Raw genomic sequence first — 16,411 nt, 5'->3', positions numbered from 1 at the left:
AACGGCAGGGACGTGCGGTGAGCTAAATGGTTTAGGAGCCACTGGCTAGCACCAGAGCCAGATTTACATGCAATATATGAGCCAAAGGGTAGATCTGGGCATTATACACAGGTGCAGCAGTATAAACTCCTGGAAATTTGGTTAGTGTTAATCAGAGATGTGCGGAGAAGATAAGCAGGTGTGGCATTGCCTCACCTGCCACAGACTTTTCACTCCAGAGTTTTGGCTATAAAAATTATTAGAATAATGCAAAGAAGATATTTCAAACAAATTCTTTGTATTTTCCATATACTTTATACAGTCAAAACATTGGCACAAACGTTAGTATGGCAGAAAAGGCTCTGCCTCATCTGCCTCACCCCACCACACGTCACTGATGAATGGTGGCCACCGGCGGTGAAGCGGGAGCGCGCATCAGCGCTCATCGCTCATCACCAGGGCATACACACTGGGCGGTTTTGAACTGAAAGCAGCTCAAAACACCAAAAGTGAGCTGCTTTCAGCTCAAAATCGCCCAGTGTGTATGGGCCTTAAGCTTTCGTCTGATGTTTTAGCACCTATTTACTTTGATGGCGATTTATTGCAATATGCTGCTCTAGTTGATCAATTTCTCTCTCTGATGGAGTCAGATCCTTCGGGTGCAGTAACTCCTTCCAACGTTACTCGATATCTGTTCCTGGCATTCAGAGGAAGAGCTTTGGAGTGGGATAACACGCTTTTTGAGAGTAATGATCCTGCGCTCCATGATTTACAGACTTTTAGTAATGCAGTGGTTAAAGTATTTAGGAGGTCATTTCGAGTTGATCGCTCGCTAGCTAGTTTTAGCAGCCATACAAACGCCATGTCGCCGCCCACTGGGGAGTGTATTTTAGCTTAGCAGAAGTGTGAACGCATGTGCAGCCGAGCTCTACAAAAACAGTTTGTGCAGTTTCAGAGTAGCTCTGAACCTACTCAGCGCTTGCGATCACTTCAGCCTATTCGTGTCTGGATTTGACGTCGCAAACCCACCCAGCGAACGCCCAGCCACGCCTGCGGTTTTTCAGACACGCCTGCCTTTTTGCAAACACTCCCTGAAAACGGTCAGTTGACACCCAGTAACGCCCCCTTCCTGTCAATATTCTTGCGTCCGCCAGTGCAAAGGAAAACTTCACTAGAACCTGAGCACAACCACAAAGAGCTTTATACCCGTACGTCACACGTGCGCATTGCGGGGCATACGTATGCGCAGAAATGCAGTTTTTTCACCTGATCACTGCGCTGCGAAAATCGGCAGCGAGCGATCAACTCGGAATGACACCCTTAGTCCTAAACCTTCGGAATCTGACTCCAAAAATCATGCTCCAAAAAGAATTCAAGTTCTTCTTCATTCAAACTACAACAGTCTGATACAAAAGGAAGTTTGTGCTGTCCTTCCAAGGATAATCCAAGTATCTCCTCCCGTAAGAATCTCTTCGTTAAAACTGGTCATCTAGCAGTCACTCCTAGCCCGATACTAAGTTCTCCGCTACAGCATTTAAAACTCCAGTGCACTTCTCTGACATCTCCAAACTGTGTATCTAAGGGAGATTTGTATCTTTCACTAGACTTGGACTCAGACTCTGAATTTGATCCAGTTTATGATGCTACTCCTTTCCTGGGAGGACCTGTGTTTTCTAAGGAAGTTTTTTCTTTACAGTAAATTCCACTCTCCCTGGTTAAATCCAGATGTTCCCGAAAGAAGAAGAGGCATCGACGAAGGTCTTAAGTTATTCTGTATGAAATTGTCAAGTTCCTCTAAGTTTCAAGATGGGTGTTCGGCATCCACCCTTGAAGAGGGGGGTACAGTCATTATCCTGACTGTAGTTCTCATATTTGGTGACTTACCTCTGCCATCTGTCCTGGATTCTGTATCTTTTCTGCTCACTTGGATAAACAGCTTGCCAGTAGTATGAGTTTCCTGAGTGCTGAGTTCTCTGCCTGGAAGATAAGAGTTAACGAGCGCCACCTGTGGTGATAAAGCTTATGTGTGAATTAGAGATGTGCACTTGAAATTTTTCGGGTTTTGTGTTTTGGTTTTGGGTTCGGTTCCGCGGCCGGGTTTTGGGTTCGACCGCGTTTTGGCAAAACCTCACCGAATTTTTTTTGGCGGATTCGGGTGTGTTTTGGATTCGGGTGTTTTTTTTTAAAAACACTAAAAAACAGCTTAAATCATAGAATTTGGGGGTCATTTTGATCCCAAAGTATTATTAACCTCAAAAACCATAATTTCCACTCATTTTCAGTCTATTCTGAATACCTCACACCTCACAATATTATTTTTAGTCCTAAAATTTGCACCTAGGTCGCTGGATGACTAAGCTAAGCGACCCTAGTGGCCGACACAAACACCGTGCCCATCTAGGAGTGGCACTGCAGTGTCACGCAGGATGGCCCTTCCAAAAAACACTCCCCAAACAGCACATGACGCAAAGAAAAAAAGAGGCGCAATGAGGTAGCTGTGTGAGTAAGATAAGCGACCCTAGTGGCCGACACAAACACCATGCCCATCTAGGAGTGGCACTGCAGTGTCACGCAGGATGGCCCTTCCAAAAAACCCTCCCCAAACAGCACATGACGCAAAGAAAAAAAGAGGCGCAATGAGGTAGCTGTGTGAGTAAGATAAGCGACCCTAGTGGCCGACACAAACACCGGGCCCATCTAGGAGTGGCACTGCAGTGTCACGCAGGATGGCCCTTCCAAAAAACCCTCCCCAAACAGCACATGACGCAAAGAAAAAAAGAGGCGCAATGAGGTAGCTGTGTGAGTAAGATAAGCGACCCTAGTGGCCGACACAAACACCGGGCCCATCTAGGAGTGGCACTGCAGTGTCACGCAGGATGGCCCTTCCAAAAAACATTCCACAAAGAGCACATGACGCAAAGAAAAATTAAAGAAAAAAGAGGTGCAAGATGGAATTGTCCTTGGGCCCTCCCACCCACCCTTATGTTGTATAAACAGGACATGCACACTTTAACCAACCCATCATTTCAGTGACAGGGTCTGCCACACGACTGTGACTGAAATGACGGGTTGGTTTGGACCCCCACCAAAAAAGAAGCAAATAATCTCTCCTTGCACAAACTGGCTCTACAGAGGCAAGATGTCCACCTCATCATCATCCTCCGATATATCACCGTGTACATCCCCCTCCTCACAGATTATCAATTCGTCCCCACTGGAATCCACCATCTCAGCTCCCTGTGTACTTTGTGGAGGCAATTGCTGCTGGTCAATGTCTCCACGGAGGAATTGATTATAATTCATTTTAATGAACATCATCTTCTCCACATTTTCTGGATGTAACCTCGTACGCCGATTGCTGACAAGGTGAGCGGCGGCACTAAACACTCTTTCGGAGTACACACTTGTGGGAGGGCAACTTAGGTAGAATAAAGCCAGTTTGTGCAAGGGCCTCTAAATTGCCTCTTTTTCCTGCCAGTATAAGTACGGACTGTGTGACGTGCCTACTTGGATGCGGTCACTCATATAATCCTCCACCATTCTTTCAATGGTGAGAGAATCATATGCAGTGACAGTGGACGACATGTCCGTAATCGTTGTCAGGTCCTTCAGTCCGGACCAGATGTCAGCATCAGCAGTCGCTCCAGACTGCCCTGCATCACCGCCAGCGGGTGGGCTCGGAATTCTGAGCCTTTTCCTCGCACCCCCAGTTGCGGGAGAATGTGAAGGAGGAGATGTTGACAGGTCGCGTTCCGCTTGACTTGACAATTTTCTCACCAGCAGGTCTTTCAACCCCAGCAGACTTGTGTCTGCCGGAAAGAGAGATCCAAGGTAGGCTTTAAATCTAGGATCGAGCACGGTGGCCAAAATGTAGTGCTCTGATTTCAACAGATTGACCACCCGTGAATCCTTGTTAAGCGAATTAAGGGCTCCATCCACAAGTCCCACATGCCTAGCGGAATCGCTCCGTGTTAGCTCCTCCTTCAATGTCTCCAGCTTCTTCTGCAAAAGCCTGATGAGGGGAATGACCTGACTCAGGCTGGCAGTGTCTGAACTGACTTCACGTGTGGCAAGTTCAAAGGGCATCAGAACCTTGCACAACGTTGAAATCATTCTCCACTGCGCTTGAGACAGGTGCATTCCACCTCCTATATCGTGCTCAATTGTATAGGCTTGAATGGCCTTTTGCTGCTCCTCCAACCTCTGAAGCATATAGAGGGTTGAATTCCACCTCGTTACCACTTCTTGCTTCAGATGATGGCAGGGCAGGTTCAGTAGTTTTTGGTGGTGCTCCAGTCTTCTGTACGTGGTGCCTGTACGCCGAAAGTGTCCCGCAATTCTTCTGGCCACCGACAGCATCTCTTGCACGCCCCTGTCGTTTTTAAAAAAATTCTGCACCACCAAATTCAAGGTATGTGCAAAACATGGGACGTGCTGGAATTTGCCCATATTTAATGCACACACAATATTGCTGGCGTTGTCCGATGCCACAAATCCACAGGAGAGTCCAATTGGGGTAAGCCATTCCGCGATGATCTTCCTCAGTTGCCGTAAGAGGTTTTCAGCTGTGTGCGTATTCTGGAAAGCGGTGATACAAAGCGTAGCCTGCCTAGGAAAGAGTTGGCGTTTGCGAGATGCTGCTACTGGTGCCGCCGCTGCTGTTCTTGCGGCGGGAGTCCATACATCTACCCAGTGGGCTGTCACAGTCATATAGTCCTGACCCTGCCCTGCTCCACTTGTCCACATGTCCGTGGTTAAGTGGACATTGGGTACAGCTGCATTTTTTAGGACACTGGTGAGTCTTTTTCTGAGGTCTGTGTACATTTTCGGTATCGCCTGCCTAGAGAAGTGGAACCTAGATGGTATTTGGTAACGGGGGCACACTACCTCAAGAAATTGTGTAGTTCCCTGTGAACTAACGGCGGATACCGGACGCATGTCTAACACCAACATAGTTGTCAAGGCCTCAGTTATCCGCTTTGCAGCAGGATGACTGCTGTGATATTTCATCTTCCTCGCAAAGGACTGTTGGACAGTCAATTGCTTACTGGAAGTAGTACAAGTGGTCTTCCGACTTCCCCTCTGGGATGACCATCGACTCCCAGCAGCAACAACAGCAGCGCCAGCAGCAGTAGGCGTTACACGCAAGGATGCATCGGAGGAATCCCAGGCAGGAGAGGAATCGTCAGAATTGCCAGTGACATGGCCTGCAGGACTATTGGCATTCCTGGGGAAGGAGGAAATTGACACTGAGGGAGTTGGTGGGGTGGTTTGCGTGAGCTTGGTTACAAGAGGAAGGGATTTACTGGTCAGTGGACTGCTTCCGCTGTCACCCAAAGTTTTTGAACTTGTCACTGACTTATTATGAATGCGCTGCAGGTGACGTATAAGGGAGGATGTTCCGAGGTGGTTAACGTCCTTACCCCTACTTATTACAGCTTGACAAAGGCAACACACGGCTTGACACCTGTTGTCCGCTTTTCTGTTGAAATACCTCTACACTGAAGAGCTGATTTTTTTTGGTATTTTCACCAGGCATGTCAACGGCCATATTCCTCCCACGGACAACAGGTGTCTCCCCGGGTGCCTGACTTAAACAAACCACCTCACCATCAGAATCCTCCTGGTCAATTTCCTCCCCAGCGCCAGCAACACCCATATCCTCCTCATCCTGGTGTACTTCAACACTGACATCTTCAATCTGACTATCAGGAACTGGACTGCGGGTGCTCCTTCCAGCACTTGCAGGGGGCGTGCAAATGGTGGAAGGCGCATGCTCTTCACGTCCAGTGTTGGGAAGGTCAGGCATCGCAACCGACACAATTGGACTCTCCTTGTGGATTTGGGATTTCGAAGAACGCACAGTTCTTTGCGGTGCTTTTGCCAGCTTGAGTCTTTTCAGTTTTCTAGCGAGAGGCTGAGTGCTTCCATCCTCATGTGAAGCTGAACCACTAGCCATGAACATAGGCCAGGGCCTCAGCCGTTCCTTGCCACTCCGTGTGGTAAATGGCATATTGGCAAGTTTACGCTTCTCCTCCGACAATTTTATTTTAGGTTTTGGAGTCCTTTTTTTACTGATATTTGGTGTTTTGGATTTGACATGCTCTGTACTATGACATTGGGCATCGGCCTTGGCAGACGACGTTGCTGGCATTTCATCATCTCGGCCATGACTAGTGGCAGCAGCTTCAGCACGAGGTGGAAGTGGATCTTGATCTTTCCCTAATTTTGGAACCTCAACATTTTTGTTCTCCATATTTTAATAGGCACAACTAAAAGGCACCTCAGGTAAACAATGGAGATGGATGGATACTAGTATACTTATGGATGGACTGCCGAGTGCCGACACAGAGGTAGCTACAGCCGTGGACTACCGTACTGTGTCTGCTGCTAATATAGACTGGATGATAATGAGATGAAATCAATATATATATATATGTATGTATATATAATATCACTAGTACTGCAGCCGGACAGGTAGATAATATATTTATTAGGTAATGATGACTGATGACGGACCTGCTGGACACTGTCAGCTCAGCAGCACCGCAGACTGCTACAGTAAGCTACTATACTATAGTAGTATGTACAAAGAAGAAAGAAAAAAAAAAACCACGGGTAGGTGGTATACAATTATGGATGGACTGCCGAGTGCCGACACAGAGGTAGCTACAGCCGTGGACTAACGTACTGTGTCTGCTGCTAATATAGACTGGATGATTGATAATGAGATGAAATCAATATATATATGTATGTATATATAATATCACTAGTACTGCAGCCGGACAGGTAGATAATATATTTATTAGGTAATGATGACTGATGACGGACCTGCTGGACACTGTCAGCTCAGCAGCACCGCAGACTGCTACAGTAAGCTACTATACTATAGTAGTATGTACAAAGAAGAAAGAAAAAAAAAAACCACGGGTAGGTGGTATACAATTATGGATGGACTGCCGAGTGCCGACACAGAGGTAGCTACAGCCGTGGACTAACGTACTGTGTCTGCTGCTAATATAGAGTCTAGACTGGATGATAAATTATTGATAATGAGATGAAATCAATATAATATCACTAGTACTGCAGCCGGACAGGTACTATATATATTTATTATGTAATGACTGATGACGGACCTGCTGGACACTGTCAGGTCAGCACAGCACCGCAGACTGCTACAGTAAGCTACTATAGTAGTATGTATAAAGAAGAATGAAAAAAAAAAAACCACGGGTAGGTGGTATACAATATTATATATATATATATATATATATATATATATATATTATATACAATTATATATATATATATATATATATATATATATATATATTAAACTGGTGGTGATTGATTATTAAACTGGTGGTCACTTCAGGTCACGTTGCAACTTGCAACTAGTACTCCGAGGCCTAAGCAGACAATCACAAAATATATTATTATACTGGTGGTGTGGCACTGACTCTGGCAGCAAAAGTGTGCACTGTACGTTATATGTACTCCTGAGTCCTGCTCTCAGACTCTAACTGCTCCCCACTGTCAGTGTCTCCCCCACAAGTCAGATAATACACTTACAGTCACACTATCTAATCTAAAAATATTACTTCAGCAAGTAGTATAGTAGTATACAGTATAGTAGTACTCCTCCTAATAATGCTCCCCAAAATACTGTGTCTCTCTCTTCTCTAAACGGAGAGGACGCCAGCCACGTCCTCTCCCTATGACTCTCAATGCACGTGTGAAAATGGCGGCGACGCGCGGCTCCTTATATAGAATCCGAGTCTCGCGATAGAATCCGAGCCTCGCGAGAATCCGACAGCGTGATGATGACGTTCGGGCGCGCTCGGGTTAGCCGAGCAAGGCGGGAAGATCCGAGCCTGCTCGGACCCGTGTAAAAAAACCTGAAGTTCGGGCGGGTTCGGATTCAGAGGAACCGAACCCGCTCATCTCTAGTGTGAATACTGCCTACACAGCAATCATTGTTGTCATTATACTATATGCCCCTCTTACTCCAGTGGTCACCAGATACATTCTCCACTGTGCTCAGCTCTCTGGTGTTTGGGCCTAAAAGCCAGCATCCTCTGCTCATTTTAGGAGTTTAGGCTTCAGTGTTTTTCCGGTCTGCTAGGCCTCACTCCACATCAGAGTCTAACCTGGAGTACTGACGTGACAGGGTCTGATCACCTGACCTGGAGCTATCCAATCCTGTGCCAGCCTGAGACTCTCTGAATCACCTGACTCTGTTCACCAATCACCAAGGACCAGGAAGTATAAGTAAAGAGACTTGTGTTACAGAAATTGCCAGTTCCTTGTGTCACACAGCTCTGTGTGAGCTTAGTAGCTGAGCTCCTTAAGAGGTAACACTTTTACCTTGGTTCCTGTAAAACTCTGCTCTTTTGCTGCCCAGTCTGGATTACAGTTGTGTTATCAGTTATATACAGTATCAGTCTCATCTTAAAGACACAGCTGTAGTATTTTTCATTCTCGTCTTAAAGACACAGCCGCAGTATTCTTCAGTCTCGTCTTAAAGACACAGCTGCAGTATTCTTCAGCCTCATCTTAAAGTCATAGCTACAGTCTTCAGTTCTTCTTCAGCCTTGTCACAGTCATTGTTCTACATACAGTTGCATTTCCAGTTATATCCGGTACCAGCCCATATTAGTCGCGTTCCAGTTATACTGGTACCCAGCCCGGTTCACAGTGCAGTTCTCAGTCTCACCGGTGACCAGCCCGGTTCTCAGTCTCACCGGTAACCAGTCCGGTTCAACGTCTTCAGCTCTCCTCCCAGTTCTGCGCAACTCCAGAGAACCTCTTTCATAGTAACCTTGAGTACACAAACACCTACTCCTGTGACAGTATATCCAGTACATTCTCACCAATACATTCACTATAGTGCTATCAACACCAAGTATCTGGTGATCCAGTGGTCAGGATACGGTTCCCTCTGCCGAGGCCCGGGTTCGACCCCCGGTCAGGGATTGCTCCTTACTACTTCATCTCACTGACTCCCACAGACCAGCCAAATATACACATAGTGCTCCAGTTACCTGCACGGACTTCGCATACATGCCGGGTTCACAAAAACCATAGTCATGACAGCCTGATAGCTCCACGTATTGTCCCTTTATATATTGGTAAATATTAATAATGTCTCTTCTTAGACGCCTCTTTTCTAGTGTAAAGTTATATAACCTAGTAAGCCTTTCCTCATAATCCAGTGCATCTAACCCCTTAATCAATTTTTTGACTCGCCTCTGAACCCTTTCAAGTTCCAAGATATATTTTTATAGTGTGGTGCCCAGAACAGTATGCAATATTCAAGGTGTGGCCGCACCAATGATTTATACAGTGGTAGGATTACACTCCCACACCTTGTCTCAATTCCCCGTTTTATGCATGCTAACACCTTATTTGCCTTAGTTGCTGCACTTTGACATTGGGTACTGCTACTAAGTCTATTATTGATGAGTACACCCAAATCTTATTCTATTACCGTTTCCCCTACTTTCGACTGCTACTTCATGGCAAGACTACTTTCGACTGCTACTTCATGGCAAGACTACTTTCTGCTGCTACTTGGTGATATGACTACTTTCTACTGCTCCTTCATGGTAATACTACTTTCTACTGCTCTTTCAAGATTACTTTCTACTGCTCCTTCCTTGTAAGACTAATTTCTGCTTCTCCTTCAAGCCTGCTTTCGACTGCTACTTCATGGCAAGACTTCTTTCTGCTGCTACTTGGTGATACGACTACTTTCTACTGCTCCTTCATGGTAAGACTAGAATGCTACTGTGTGATAAGGGATCTGGTCATGTGACCAGCGCTTGGGATCCCGGTGGTCACCATGCCGACGCCGGGATCCCGAGCGATCAAAAGCCCTACAGTCGGCATGCCGACTAACAGGGACTATTACCACTCGTTGGTGTCCACGACACCCATAGAGTGGGAATTAAACCTGTGGCGAGCACAGTGAGCCACCGAGCCTACAAGGGGCTTTGTTGTGCTCCGCATGCCCTCCCCCCACCAGCATTCTGTGGTTGGGATCCTGGGGTCGGTATGCTAACCCCAGGAACCCCACTGCTGGTCACCTATGCCCAACCCTGTGATAAGACTCTTTACTTCAGATCATTCATGGTAAAACTACTTTGTATTACTCCAGTCCATGGTGGTAAGATTACTTTCTTCTACTCCTTCGTGGTTAGACTGCTTTATACTGCTCCTTCAAGACTACTTTCTACTGCTTCTTCATGGTAATACTACTTTATGCATTTTACTGGGTGATGAAACAAATTTTTTTGTACTTCTGGGTAATACTTTCTACAGCTCATTCATGATAAGACTACTCTCTACTGCTCCTTCAAGACTACTTTCTACTGATTTAGCGTGGTCATAGTACTTTCTGCTGCTACTGGGTGATAAGTATACTTTCCTTCTACTTCTCATTCATCGTAAGACTACTTTCTACTGCTCCTTCATAGTAAGACTATTTTCTACTAATCCTTCATGGTAAAACTACTATGCTCTACTGCTCCTTCATAGTAAGACTACTATCTACTGCTCCTTCATGGTAAAACTACTATACTCTACTGCTCCTTCAAGACTACTATCAACTGCTCCTTCATGGTAAAACTACTATACTCTACTGCTCCTTCAAGACTACTATCTACTGCTCCTTCATGGTAAAACTACTATACTCTACTGCTCCTTCAAGGCTAGTCTACTGCTCCTTCATGGTAAAACTACTATACTGTACTGCTCCTTCAAGACAACTATCTACTGCTCCTTCATGGTAAGACTATTCTTTGCTGCTCCTTCATGGTAAAACTACTATACTCTACTGCTCCTTCATAGTAAGACTACTATCTACTGCTCCTTCATGGTAAAACTACTATACTCTACTGCTCCTTCAAGACTACTATCTACTGCTCCTTCATGGTAAAACTACAATACTCTACTGCTCCTTCAAGGCTACTCTACTGCTCCTTCATGGTAAAACTACTATACTCTACTGCTCCTTCATAGTAAGACTACTATCTACTGCTCCTTCATGGTAAAACTACTATACTCTACTGCTCCTTCAAGACTACTATCTACTGCTCCTTCATGGTAAAACTACTATACTCTACTGCTCCTTCAAGGCTACTCTACTGCTCCTTCATGGTAAAACTACTATAATCTACTGCTCCTTCAAGACTACTATCTACTGCTCCTTCATGGTAAGACTATTCTCTGCTGCTCCTTCGAGACTACTCTTTACTGCTCCTTCATGGTAAAACTACTCTTAAATACTCCTTCAAGACTACTATCTACTGTTCCTTCATGTTAAATATAAAGATAAAAAGTTATACTGGTGCCGGCTGTGATTCCAATAAAAGTACGATTAAGCAATTAAATAAAATAATTAAAAACAATGTATTAAACATTCAAAAAGAGAAAGGTGTCACATCTCCCTAATAAAACTTCTAATAAAGCATCTTGATAAAGGAGGCGGACCTCCAAAACGCGTTGATCTTGGAGCTTGTTGGACGTGGAGTGAACTCTGCTTTCCCAGATGCTTGAGGCTGTTGCCGGACCAGCGCGCTGAGACGACCCAGGACTTCTCAGTGGGAGTGCACAGCCTTATTCGGGAGAGGGTACGGATTCCCACTGTCCTTATTTTACATACCATGTCATTTGGTTTTTATACAGTTATTTTGTCAATTAAAATTCCTTGATGGGACACCGAGCTGTGGAGGAGAATAAGCGTCGGACACATAATTGTGGGCTGAGAAGGATAAAAGATACCTTTTGAGGAACGCGGCAAGGGATTTTAAAGTAAGTGTCAGTCTATAGGCGAATGTAAAAAAAGACACGTTTATGCCTCCCTGCTAATTGCTAACCAGAACTTTCACCTTCTGAAGCCAGTAAAAATCATATATCTTATTGTATACCTATTGTGGCACCAAAGGTGGTTTATATAATTTAGGCTAGCACTAAGGATTCACTTTTGCTTTTAGATTGTCTCTAATAAAAATAATTTAAAAAAGTCAAAAAAAAACACTTGTATCTCACTCAATTGTAAATGGACCACAACTTCTGGCTAGGGCTCATTCTTCATTATAGCAAAAGTTCATTCTGAAGTGTTGGTGTTACCCAATCTTTCAAGTGCAGTCCCCGGGGTATCTCAAATTCAGATAGAGATCCAAATAGCAGCAGGGGAGAGATCCGGGTCCAAATAATGAAGAATGAGCCCTAGCCAGAGGTTGTGGACCATCTACAATTGACTGAGATACAAGTGGTTTTTTTTACTTTATTAAATTAGTTTTATTAGAGAAATGTGACTCCTTTCTCTTTTTGAATGTTTAATAAATTGTTTTTTAATTCTTTTATTTAATTGTTTAATCGTCATTTTATTGGAATCACAGCCGGCGGCAGTATAACTTTTTATCTCTGTATTTATCTATTTAAGGGGTTCGACCTCCCCTATACAGGCTGCCGCTGGCAGCGCACTCATAATTCTTTTTCTTTCATAGTAAGACTACTTCCTGCTACTCCTGGGTGGTAAGGCTTCTTTTTACTTCTCCTTCATACTTAGAAGGGCCACAATCTGCTGCTCCTTGGTGGTAAGACTATTCTCTACTCCTCCTTTTAGACTACTCTTTACTGCTCCTTCATGGTAAAACTACTCTTAAATGCTCCTGCAAGACTACTATCTACTGCTCCTTCATGGTAAGACTACACCCTGCTACTCCTGGCTGGTAAGACTACTTTCTACTGCTCATTCATGGTAAGATTACTTTCTTCTGCTCTTTCGTGGCAATACTACCTTATATTGCTCATTTAAGACTACCTTCTGCTGTTCCTTCATGGTAAAACTACTCTCTACTGATCCTTCAAAACTACTACAGTACCTGGTTCTCCTTCAAGGTAAGACTACTTTCTACTGCTCCTGGGTAGCAAGACTACTTTCTGCTGTATCTTCATGGTAAAACTACTCTCTACTGCTCCTTCAAAACTTCTACAGTCAGGGTTGTAAGTTTATCGTAGATGCCCGGAGGCGAAATAGATGATGGTGCCCCCCATCCCCCCCCCCCAACACAGCCACATATACACACACATGTACTGTATACAAACACACATACAGTATATATATATATATATATAATATATATATATATATATATACACACACACACACACACACACACACACACACCCATCACATATATACATATACACACACACACACCCATCACATATATACATATACACACACAGCCACATAGATACTGTACAAATGCACACACACGCGTATACATATGCACACACACATATACATTTACACACACACAGCCATTGTCCCGACCCACCGGTTGTTAGTCCCCTCTTCTCACCAATTTCTTCCCACATTGCAGCAGCTCCTGGACAGTGGAGAAGAAGCAAGGGGAGTTAGATGGTTCCGCAGAAGGGAGCCGGGCAGCCGCGGTGTCAGCGGGAGCATGTGTGTCTGGGGGAGGGAACCACGGTGTCAGCGGGTGGGAGCCGGCCAGGTGCTGTGTCGGGGCGGGAGCTAGAGTGACTTCGGGAAGGAGCCGCGGTGTCAGCGGGTGGGAGCCGGCCAGGTGCTGTGTCGGGGCGGGAGCTGGAGTGACTGCGGGAGGGAGCCGGCGTCATGGGGCGAGAGCCAGTCAGCATGGGAGTCAGCAGGAGGGAGCCCGTCAGCACGCAGAGTCTGGGGGCGGGACTCGGGAGCTGGGTGTCGGTCGGGACAGGCGCCAGCCACCCCCACATCCCCTTTGCTCATACAGTGTAAGTTGCTGGTGCACAGTGATGGAAGTGCACCAGAGGCAATGGAGAAGGTGCCCCCTTCACTGCTGGAGCCCGGCGGCAACCGACTCCATTGCCTCCGGTACTTCCGCCACTGACTACAGTATCTACTTCTCCTTCATGGTAAGACTACTTTCTGCTGCAACTCGGTAGTGAGTAGAAATGTGCACGTTCAGCTCATTAAAAACTGAACATACCCGAACAAAACATCTTTTACCCGGAAACCTCAGATTTCGCCTGTTTTGGATTGCATATGAGTCCCTTCCTCGTGATCAGGCATCATTTCATACTTGAGGGTGGGGGTGTGGGACTATGGGCCGTGCATAAAAAATTTAATTAGCATGCCATCTGGATGCCATTAGGGTTCAGTAAGTGCATAGAGTGTTGTATAAGGTAGATAGAGTGGGTGGGAAGGGTGACTGCAGGCTTCTTTGTCACTGTGTATGTGTATTTGTCAGACACACAATGCAAACTGCAAACAGGCTACTGTGTGTGGTGCTGCAAATTGTTAAAAAGTGTGCTTGCGGGGGCGTGGCCTAGCGGGCTTGTGGAGAAGACCTGCCGCCGCTGTGCTCCGGTATCCATCTCCCTTTACCATCCTGGGAGCGGAGTCACGGCGGTCCCCGGCACCATACCCGCATTCCATCAGGGCCAGTGAGGTCCGAGGCGTCCGGCGGCGGTAGTGAGAGACCGGAGAACACCGTGGTCAGCGCCCACGGGCTGCGGCCTACCCAGCTGTCGGAGGCCGCGGCGTCGATTTCTACAGCCTGGAGCCCGAAATCGGGCCTCACCGCAAACGCGCCGGCCGGCGCAAGGAGAGGTCCAGCGGTGCACCAGGACCTGGAGGGGCCCCCAGACGCTGCCTATATCAAGAAGAGGGAGGGGTTCTCAGCTGAGGCCCCTCACAAGACCCTCATCAACTACCAGCAGTCTCCCATCACTGCTGCAGACACTGCTACACTCGTCTGCTTGGGACACTGCAAGAAGGAGAAAGAGGTGGAGGGGGGCTCTTACATTTCATCTTATCTTACGGTAGTTGTTGGCTGGCCAGGCTGCCTAACGTTACTTATTGGAAAGTGACACTCTTCTGCTGTTTTCTTTATTTCATTTTATTTAGTTTTTTTTTCTTTTTCCGATCCACGACCGTGGTAGCTATGGATAAATACATGGCTAGACAAGCCAAAGGCACAAGGGGGGGCCAGACGGGGAAGGGTCGCGGTACTGACACACCGTCCCTTGCTTCCCCCGCTTCCCCCAGTGTTCGAAGGAGTGACGCTGCAAGTGGATTAATCCCTGAAGTTGCTTCTGGTGCGATAGCTACCGTGCTCACCTCTCAGGAATTAACTGCCCTCCTGGCTTCACTCTTTGACCAAAAATTAGCACCGATCAAAAATTCTATTGACTCGGCGCTTACGCAACTCACCAAACACGATCAACGTCTCTCTGAAGCGGAACAACGCATATCAGATTTGGAGGATGAGCTCACAACGGCCAAGGCTACTCTTGCTGATCAAGACAAGTCGGTATCGTCAATGGCGGACAAGCTAGAAGATTTAGAGAACAGGAATCGTAGAAATAATGTCCGTATCATAGGGCTGCCGGAAACAGTCAAGTATGCGGATTTGATGTTGTTGGTCTCTGAGTGGCTACCGCAGGAATTGGGATGTGTTCCAACTGGCTCATCGTTGTTGGTGGAAAGGGTGCATCGGATCGGTCCAGATAGAATGCCTAATAGAGATCGTCCCCGCCCTGTCATAATGCGAGTTTTAAATTATGCCAACAAAGTGAAGCTGCTGGAGGCTTATCGTAAACATGCAGACCTGCGCTATCAGGGTGTAAGACTCCTCCTATTCCAAGACTTTTCATATTTGGTAGCCATGAAGCGACATGAATACACCCCGACCTGCAAGAAATTATTTGATTTGGGATGCCGATTCTCATTATTGTATCCTGCTAAACTTCGTGTTTTTCATAATGGCAAACCCCATTTCTTTGATTCACCCCAGGCGGCCAAGAACTTTGTGGACTCCTTGTCCCTCAGATCCTCACCAAGGAGATCAGACGAGGATTGATGATGAGTAACGTTGTTTATATTGCAATTTTCCTACTAAATTCACATTCAGGTCTTTCAGTACTATTCCTGATCTTATTGCCCGCTCTGCCTCTACCTCCGGGTTTGATATAGAGTGGCGGACCAGGAATTGTGATTATAATGTATACTTGTTTTCTTTTTTCCTGTATTCACAACAGTTTTTGCCACTCCAGTGGCTTTGCAATGTTATGTTGTCTCATTACTATCACGGTTGGATTACTACTGTTGATGTGTTGTTTCATGCCAGGTTCTCTACCCCCCTATCCACTCTTCTCTGGTCTTTAAACTATTGTCTTTGTCTTTGGCAATCGGATAGATTGCCCTCCTGGGTTCAAAAAAGTTATAAGATGTTTTGGAGATTAATTATTTGGTATAATGGTTCAGTTATGAGACATTTGTACACAGGTTTGGCAAGACACTCTGGGTACCCACATGGTTGTTCCCGCCCACTAGCTGGGGCTGGCTGGACACGCCTATGTTTTATTTTTATGACTATTATTTTGTGGCCTAGAGTGGGTATTGGATAGTATGCCT

Source organism: Pseudophryne corroboree, chromosome 2, assembly GCF_028390025.1.
Source record: "Pseudophryne corroboree isolate aPseCor3 chromosome 2, aPseCor3.hap2, whole genome shotgun sequence".
Classification (NCBI taxonomy): Eukaryota; Metazoa; Chordata; class Amphibia; order Anura; family Myobatrachidae; genus Pseudophryne; species Pseudophryne corroboree.
This window is presented reverse-complemented; position numbering follows the sequence as displayed.